The 8,253-nt window shown below is 45.2% G+C and overlaps 1 long non-coding RNA gene across 1 annotated transcript; it reads left to right on the top strand.

Annotated features, from left to right (window-relative positions):
• Positions 1–5,652: 5,652 nt before the first annotated feature.
• On the top strand, positions 5,653–7,017 carry LOC125906766 (uncharacterized). The gene is made up of 3 exons (XR_007452106.1): positions 5,653–6,263; positions 6,354–6,456; positions 6,535–7,017. It is a non-coding gene; the product is annotated as an uncharacterized LOC125906766 (long non-coding RNA).
• Positions 7,018–8,253: the final 1,236 nt, after the last annotated feature.

Genomic DNA, 8,253 nt, shown 5'->3' with positions numbered 1-8,253 from the left:
CGTCGAGCAGCATTTTCTTCTTAGCCTATGTTTTCCATAAAATCGTTGAAAAAGCGCGCATCGCTGGCGCGTTGCATAACGTAGCTATTCAGCAATTAGTGCTACCTAGAAACGCTTTGTTTTTAAGGCTAAATTATCGTAAGCGACAGACGGAAAGAAGGAAAAGGAGGGAAAGGATGGAAAGGAGGGAAAGGAGGAAAAAGAGGGAAAGGAGGGAACGGTAGGAAAGAAGGGAAAAGAGGGAAAGAAGGGAAAGGATGGAAAGGAGGGAAATGAGGGAAAGGAGGAAAAGGAGGGAAAGGAGGGAAAGGAGGGAAAGGAGGGAAAGGTGGGAAAGGAGGGAAAGAAGGGAAAGGAGGGGAAGGAGGGAAAGGAGGGAAATGAGGGAAAGCAGGGAAAGGAGGGAAAGGAGGGAAAGGAGGGAAAGGAGGGAAAGGAGGGAAAGGAGGGAAAGGTTGGAAAGGAGGGAAAGGAGGAAAAGGAGGGATAAGAGGGAAAGGAGGGAACGGTTCGAAAGAAGGGAAAGGAGGGAAAGAAGAGAAAGGATGGAAAGGAGGGAAATGAGGGAAAGGATGGAAAGGAGGGAATGGTGGGAAAGGAGTTAAAGGAGGGAAAGGAGGGAAAGGAGGGAAAGGCGGAAAAGGAGGGAAAGGAGGGAAAGGAGGAAAAGGAGGAAAAGGAGGGAAAGGAGGGAAAGGTGGGAAAGGAGGGAAAGGAGAAAAAGGAGGGAAAGGAGGGAAAGGAGGGAAAGGAGGGAAAGCAGGGAAAGCAGGGAAAGGAGGGAAAGGAGGGAAAGGAGGGAAAGGAGAGAAAGGAGGGAAAGGAGGGAAAGAAGGGAACGGTTGGAAAGGAGGGATAGGTTGGAAAGGAGGGAAAGGAGGGAAAGTAGGGAAATGAGGAAAAGGAGGGAAAGGAGGGAAAGAAGGGAAAGGAGGGAAAGGAGGGAACGGTTGGAAAGGAGGGATAGGTTGGAAAAGGAGGGAAAGGAATGAAAGGAGGGAAAGAAGGGAAAGGAGGGAAAGAAGGGAAAGGATGGAAAGGAGGGAAATGAGGGAAAGGAGTAAAAGGAGGGAAAGGAGGGAAAGGAGGGAAAGGTGGGAAAGGAGGGAAAGGAGGGAAAGGAGGGAAAGGAGGGAAAGGAGGGAAAGGAGGGAAAGGAGGGAAAAGAGGGAAAGGAGGGAAAGGAGGGAAAGGAGGGAAAGGAGGGAAAGGAGAGAAAGGAGGGAAAGGAGGTAAAGGAGGGAAAGGAGGGAACGGTTGGATAGGAGGGATAGGATGGAACGGAGGGAAAGGAGGGAAAGGAGGGAAATGAGGGAAAGGAGGGAAAGGAGGGAAAGGAGGGAAAGGAGGGAAAGGAGGGAAAGGAGGGAAAGAAGGGAAAGGAGGGAAAGGAGGGAAAGGAGGGAAAGGAGGGAAAGGAGGGAAATTAGGGAAAGGAGGGAAAGGAGGGAAAAGAGGGAAAGAATGGAAAAGAGGGAAAGGAGGGTAAAAAGGGAAAGGAGGGAAAGGAGGGAAAGCACAATATTAAACGCACCAACTAGCTCTTGGCAAATAATGCCTTCATTATTTTTTTTTTTCAATTGAATTTATACTCTAAAAATGCTGACCGTCGTCGATCAGCATTTCCTTCTTAGCCTATGTTTTCCATTAAATCGTTAAATTCCATTGAATTGTTAAGCGCGTTTAATCGCTGGCGCGTTGCATAACGTAGCTATTCAGCAAGTATTGCTACGCTTGTTTTTAAGGCTAAATTATCGTAAGCGACAGACGGAAAGAAGGAAAAGGAGGGAAAGGAGGGAAAGGAGGGCATTGGACTACTTGCCGATCCGTTGGTTGATGCATCCTCTCTGGAGCCACCATTTGTCGCGCACATGAGAGTGTCTTTCGGAGCAGCAGCCCAAGACAGGCACAGTACACGCCGACTTAAGCACAATAATAAACGCACCAACTGGCTATTGGCAAATAATGCCTTCATTATTTTTTTTTCAATTGAATTTATACTCTAAAAATGCTGACCGTCGTCGATCAGCATTTTCTTCTTAGCCTATGTTTTTCATTAAATCGTTAAATTCCATTTAATCGTTAAGCGCGTTTAATCGCTGGCGCGTTGCATAACGTAGCTATTCAGCAAGTATTGCTACCTAGCAACACTTTGTTTTTAAGGCTAAATTATCGTAAGCGACAGACGGAAAGGTGGAAAAGGAGGGAAAGGAATGAGGAGGGAAAGGATGGAAATGAGGGAATTGGGGGAACGGAGGGAAAGAAGGGAAAGGTTGGAAAGGAGGGAAAGAAGGGAAAGGAGGGAAAGGAGGGAAAGGAGGGAAAGGAGGGAAAGGAGGAAAAGGAGGGAAAGGAGGGAAAGGAGGGAAAGGAGGAAAAGTAGGGAAAGGAGGGAAAGGAGGGAAAGGAGGGAAAGGAGGGAAGGAGAGAAAGAAGGGAAAGGAGGGCATTTGACTAGTTGCCAATCCGTTGGTTGATGCATCCTCTCTGGAGCCACCATTTGTCGCGCACACGAAAATGTCTTTCGGAGCAGCAACCCAAGACAGGCACAGTACACGCCGACTTAAGCACAATAATAAACGCACCAACTAGTTTCAATTGAATTTATACTCAAAAAATGCTGACCGTCGTCCATCAGTATTTTCTTCTTAGCCTATGTTTTCCATAAAATCGTTGAAAAAGCACGCATCGCTGGCGCGTTGCATAACGTAGCTATTCAGCAAGTATTGACCAGCAACGCTTCGTTTTTAAAGCTTAATTATCGTCAGCGACAGAGGGAAAGATAAAAAGGAGGGAAAAGAATGAAAGGAGGGAAAGGTGGGAAAAGAGGGAAAAGAGGGAAAGGAGGGAAAGGAGGGAAAGGAGGGAAAGGAGGGAAAGGAGGGAAAGGAGGTAAAGGAGGGAAAGGAGGGAAAGGAGGAAAAGGAGGGAAAGGAGGGAAAGGAGGGAAAGGAGGGAAAGGAGGGAAGTAGAGAAAGAAGGGAAAGGAGGGCATTTGACTACTTGCCGATCCGTTGGTTGATGCATCCTCTCTGGAGCCACCATTTGTCGCGCACACGAAAGTGTCTTTCGGAGCAGCAACCCAAGACAGGCACAGTACACGCCGACTTAAGCACAATAATAAACGCACCAACTGGTTTCAATTGAATTTATACTCAAAAAATGCTGACCGTCGTCCATCAGTATTTTCTTCTTAGCCTATGTTTTCCATAAAATCGTTGAAAAAGCACGCATCGCTGGCGCGTTGCATAACGTAGCTATTCAGCAAGTAGTGACCAGCAACGCTTCGTTTTTAAAGCTTAATTATCGTCAGCGACAGAGGGAAAGATAAAAAGGAGGGAAAAGAATGAAAGGAGCGAAAGGTGGGAAAAGAGGGAAAAGAGGGAAAGGAGGAAAAGGAGGAAAGGAGGGAAAGGAGGGAAAGGAGGGAAAGGATGGAACGGAGGGATAGGAGGGAAAGGAGGGAAAGGAGGAAAGGAGGGAAAGGAGGGAAAGGAGGGAAAGGAGGGAAATGAGGGAAAGGAGGGAAAGTATTTCGAAACGCACAATCAAATGTATTTCGAACCACCAATTGGGACGAAAAAGTTACTGCAGGTATATTTCCATACCGTTTCAAACTGTTTCGTCGCTTCTCAGCCCAAGTAAGCACGGAGGAGCTGAGCCGGAATCGATACGAGCACACACCAACTGGTTGAATTTGAAGACAGATGTTTTAACCAACAGATCCATAATACACACCTTCAAACATTGTTTCCGGGATTAGGCATCTCCGAGCTACCAAACAGCTACCGAACACTCAATTCATTCCAGAAGTACCAATTAAGGGGAGAGATGTTGGATCATTCAGTTACCGCAGGACTCCACACAGCATAACACGGAGCGCAACATAACAACTGACTGCTGCCAAACGCGTAAGAAAACGCTTGGGAAAGGAGGTAAAGCGTTTCATTAACTGTCGGTACAGGTTGGTAGCTTTCCAATGAGAAATGAGCGGCCTGCTACGGATATTCATAACATGGTACCGGCAATACAGCGTTTGCTGAAGCGTTAAGCAGCTGTCAGTTGTTATGTTGCGCTCCGTGTTATGCTGTGTGGAGTCCTGCGGTTATAAGGGGGGAGATGTTGGATCATAGCACACATTGCAATCATAACATTTTCATGTAATAATTATTAATTGATCATAGTTCACGTTGTTACATTCTGAACTATAAAAAGTAGGGAATGCAAATAACACGTTCAGTTTGAATAAACCTATCGATTGAAACTCATCGTAGTTTGGCAATCCAGTACACAACAGATACTATGATGCCTTTTGCCGTAACCGTACCACACTACATTGTGCTGATAGGCGACAGTTTTTGGTGTTATGGTTGCTGTACTTGCAGCAATTGGTGCAAATTCTATGCCGAATAAAAAGAGTTAATTTTATATTGGGTGTCTTACCGTTCAATTGCCTGCAACGAGTGGTTTCGTGAGGAAATCCACAAATTATACATATTGTTTCCTTTTCTGGCCCTTTGTGACAATGCTGTATATTTTGATGTTTCGACCTTTCTTGCTTGGATACTCCTTCGTTCGTGGCCGCATAATGGCTAGTTCTTCAGAGGGTTTCAGCCATTCTGCTAGGTCTTGTAGCGTAAGATTCTTGTTATCTTGTTTCGTACTTATCGTGTGTTTCAACTAGGCATGGGCAAAACGATTCTTTTCACCGAACGCGAACGAACTAGTTCGCTCACCAAAAAGAACCGTACGTGAACGACGATTCTTTCGTTCTTTTTTTCATGGGGTGTTTATTTACAAAGAACGCTCGTTATCTTTTTCATTTACCCGCCATAGACGCATACTGTAGCCAAAGAAGTACTCATTCTGCGGTTGACACCAATAATTTAAAAACATTAAAGACTCGGCCCATCTGCTGTCTGGCTAGCTATCGAAAAACCGACCAAAAACTAGCATGTATAAAACTAATACGAGCATAGATGCCTCCAGCATATATTGTACCCTATGCCTTATACACACTCAAGGATTCTATAAAAAAAACTACTTAAATATGGATCAAAATGATGAGCGCAATTCCAGTTCAGTTCATTCGCGAATAATGAATAATCCGTTTGAACGGGATCGATCTATTGAATTGTATATGTATAATTTCCACACCAACAGAGCACAGATCGAACACAAATGAGCCAGTTCGAACGCGTTCGATGAATTCAGTTGTGTAGGTACGATTTACACACCAACAGAACACAGATCGAGCACCAGTTCGAACGCGTTCGATGAATTCAGTCGTATAGATACGATTTCCAAACCAACAGCACACCAAGGATAATGTATTTAGAAGGTTGATTTTTATCGCTTTTGCTGGGCGACATTGTGGGGGACATCTGTCACTCTCTGCATACAAATTTCATTACCCCGCACCAGCCCTCCCCGATTTTTATACCGTAGCCCCCGGAAGAGAAATGTCAAGTCGAGAAATGTCATTTTGCTCTGAACAACTTCACCTTGTCATTTATAACACCTTGCAGCACACGTATCGAACACTGCCTGACAAATTCGACGGCGTTCGAGGAATTGAGTTGTATGGGTACGATTTCAACACCAACAGGGTACATTTTGATCTCTGACGACCCGTTCGCACGGTGCGAGAAAGAGCGAGAAAGCAATATGATTTTGCACGTTTCATTACCACATTTATGTGTGTCGTCGAACAATGAACGGAACGTTCGAACGCGTTCGGTGTAGTCAGTTTCTTCCAAAAGTCCTGGTCGTTTTTTGTTAAGAATCTCGTTCGTTCGTGCACTTTACCGAACTGTTCGAACGGTTCGATTCTCGTTCAACCCAAGTAGCAACCGAAGCTTTTTTCTCCCAGTTTCAACCCCCTCATGTCCAAAAACTGCCTTCGCTTACTATTCCTATCCCGTTTCTACATTCCACAACGTTTGTTGCGTTCTCGCTCATCAGGGTGTTAGTCAATTCTCTCTTGCCACACGAAGAGAATTCTCCTGCACACTTCGTATGTTGGATTCTACCCATCCCTGTTGAACACACGTCATTTTCTTCCATCGCACTCATCAGGGTGTTTGCTCTTTTCCATCCAAGCCAAAGAGCGACTTCAGTGTGCTCTGAACCGTGGATGTGAGAGTGTGTGTTTGTGTGCTGCGTGAACTATTTTTCCTGCGTGAAACACTTTCCATACTGCGCCATCCGCGGTGTTCTTTCTGCTTCATCGGAGGACGAATTTTTATCATCTAATTGTTTGGGTAAGTGTCCTTTTCTAAGTGTCTAGTGCTATGTGACATTTATTCTAATTCTAATATTATTCTAATATGCAATGTTTTGCACATTACAAGTTTCAGATGTGTGCTGCTACCGCTAGCTGTTCCTCAAACTACTTAAAAAGTGTGACACTGTGTGCACAGGCGTTAGAGTTTCAATTGATCCTCAAGCACAAAGGTAAGTTTGTCACATCTTTAAATCAAGTGTAATCTTTTTAACAAAGTGTGTCTATTAATTGTGTACTTTCATCAACAGCCTTCATACAACACCGCGGTTGAGGCGCGCCAAATCTGATGACATCTTTCCTGAACCAAGCAGGCTGAACACGCGCACCACCACGGGCTCCAGCGCGGTGTGAAGAGGGAAGAAGAAAAGACAGAATTGGAAACAGCCGCGCCAGGCTTCCAACCACCGTGTGTGTGTATGTAAGTATGTGAGAACACATGTGTGAATCTTCTTGTGGGAACTGCAAAAAGAAGAGAATAAAGAGTGTGAAGCAGCTAGACTGCCGCAACCAAATCAAGAGAGTGAATTCTCATTTCAATCCGAAAAACTGGGAGAGAGTCTGGGGTCGAAAAACTGGGACATGCGAGAGAGAATAAAACTAGAAACACGAGAGAGGACACGAAGCGCTTTCGGGTTTTTTTTCGCCTTCGCGCACATTTTGCTTTATGCGCGCGAAAAAGTGAGCCTTGATCAGCGCGATGGCTCCCATACAAAGGCCTTCGGCTTTGCTATCTGGGAACCTTTCGTTCCGAAGTTCGGTTGAAAACCTTGATGTTAAATCGTTTAGCAGCCTTTGGTCATTCAAAAATCCTTCTTGCTTCAACAACACCATGTTGTCAATGAGATTGCGCAAAGCGTTGGAAAATTCTAAAAATGCTGAAGGATTATCTGTCGTTATATGTTTTATCACTAGTAATTCTAGCAGTAAAGACTTGTAAATGCTTTCAGGGTTCCCGACCATTTTGTCGAGCCTGGTTATTACGAGCGCAACGGTTTTCTGGGTTAAGCATTGATACGCTAACTGCACGAAGTGCTTAACCTTTCAGATGCTTTTGCAGCCTATTTATGTTTTCTAAATTAATTTCACTACTTGCCGATCCGTTGGTTAATGCATCCTCTCTGGAGCCACTAATCGCTTAATCGCTGGCGCGTTGCATAACGTAGCTATTCAGCAAGTATTGCTACCTAGCAACGCTTTGTTTTTAAGGCTAAATTATCGTAAGCGACAGACGGAAAGAAGGAAAAGGAGGGAAAGGAATGAGGAGGGAAAGGATGGAAAGGCGAGAAAGGAGGGAAAGGAAGGAAATGAGGGACTACTTGCCGATCCGTTGGTTGATGCATCCTCTCTGGAGCCACCATTTGTCGCGCACACGAAAGTGTCTTTCGGAGCTGCAGCCCAAGACAGGCACAGTACACGCCGACTTAAGCACAATAATAAACGCACCAACTGGCTCTTGGCAAATGATGCCTTCATTAATTTTTTCAATTGAATTTATACTCTAAAAATGCTGACCGTCGTCGAGCAGCATTTTCTTCTTAGCCTATGTTTTCCATAAAATCGTTGAAAAAGCGCGCATCGCTGGCGCGTTGCATAACGTAGCTATTCAGCAATTAGTGCTACCTAGAAACGCTTTGTTTTTAAGGCTAAATTATCGTAAGCGACAGACGGAAAGAAGGAAAAGGAGGGAAAGGATGGAAAGGAGGGAAAGGAGGAAAAAGAGGGAAAGGAGGGAACGGTAGGAAAGAAGGGAAAAGAGGGAAAGAAGGGAAAGGATGGAAAGGAGGGAAATGAGGGAAAGGAGGAAAAGGAGGGAAAGGAGGGAAAGGAGGGAAAGGAGGGAAAGGTGGGAAAGGAGGGAAAGGAGGGAAAGGAGGGGAAGGAGGGAAAGGAGGGAAATGAGGGAAAGCAGGGAAAGGATGGAAAGGAGGGAAAGGAGGGAAAGGAGGGAAAGGAGGGAAAGGAGGGAA

This window comes from Anopheles coluzzii, chromosome 2 (assembly GCF_943734685.1).
Source record: "Anopheles coluzzii chromosome 2, AcolN3, whole genome shotgun sequence".
NCBI lineage: Eukaryota > Metazoa > Arthropoda > Insecta > Diptera > Culicidae > Anopheles > Anopheles coluzzii.
This window is presented reverse-complemented; position numbering and strand designations above follow the sequence as displayed.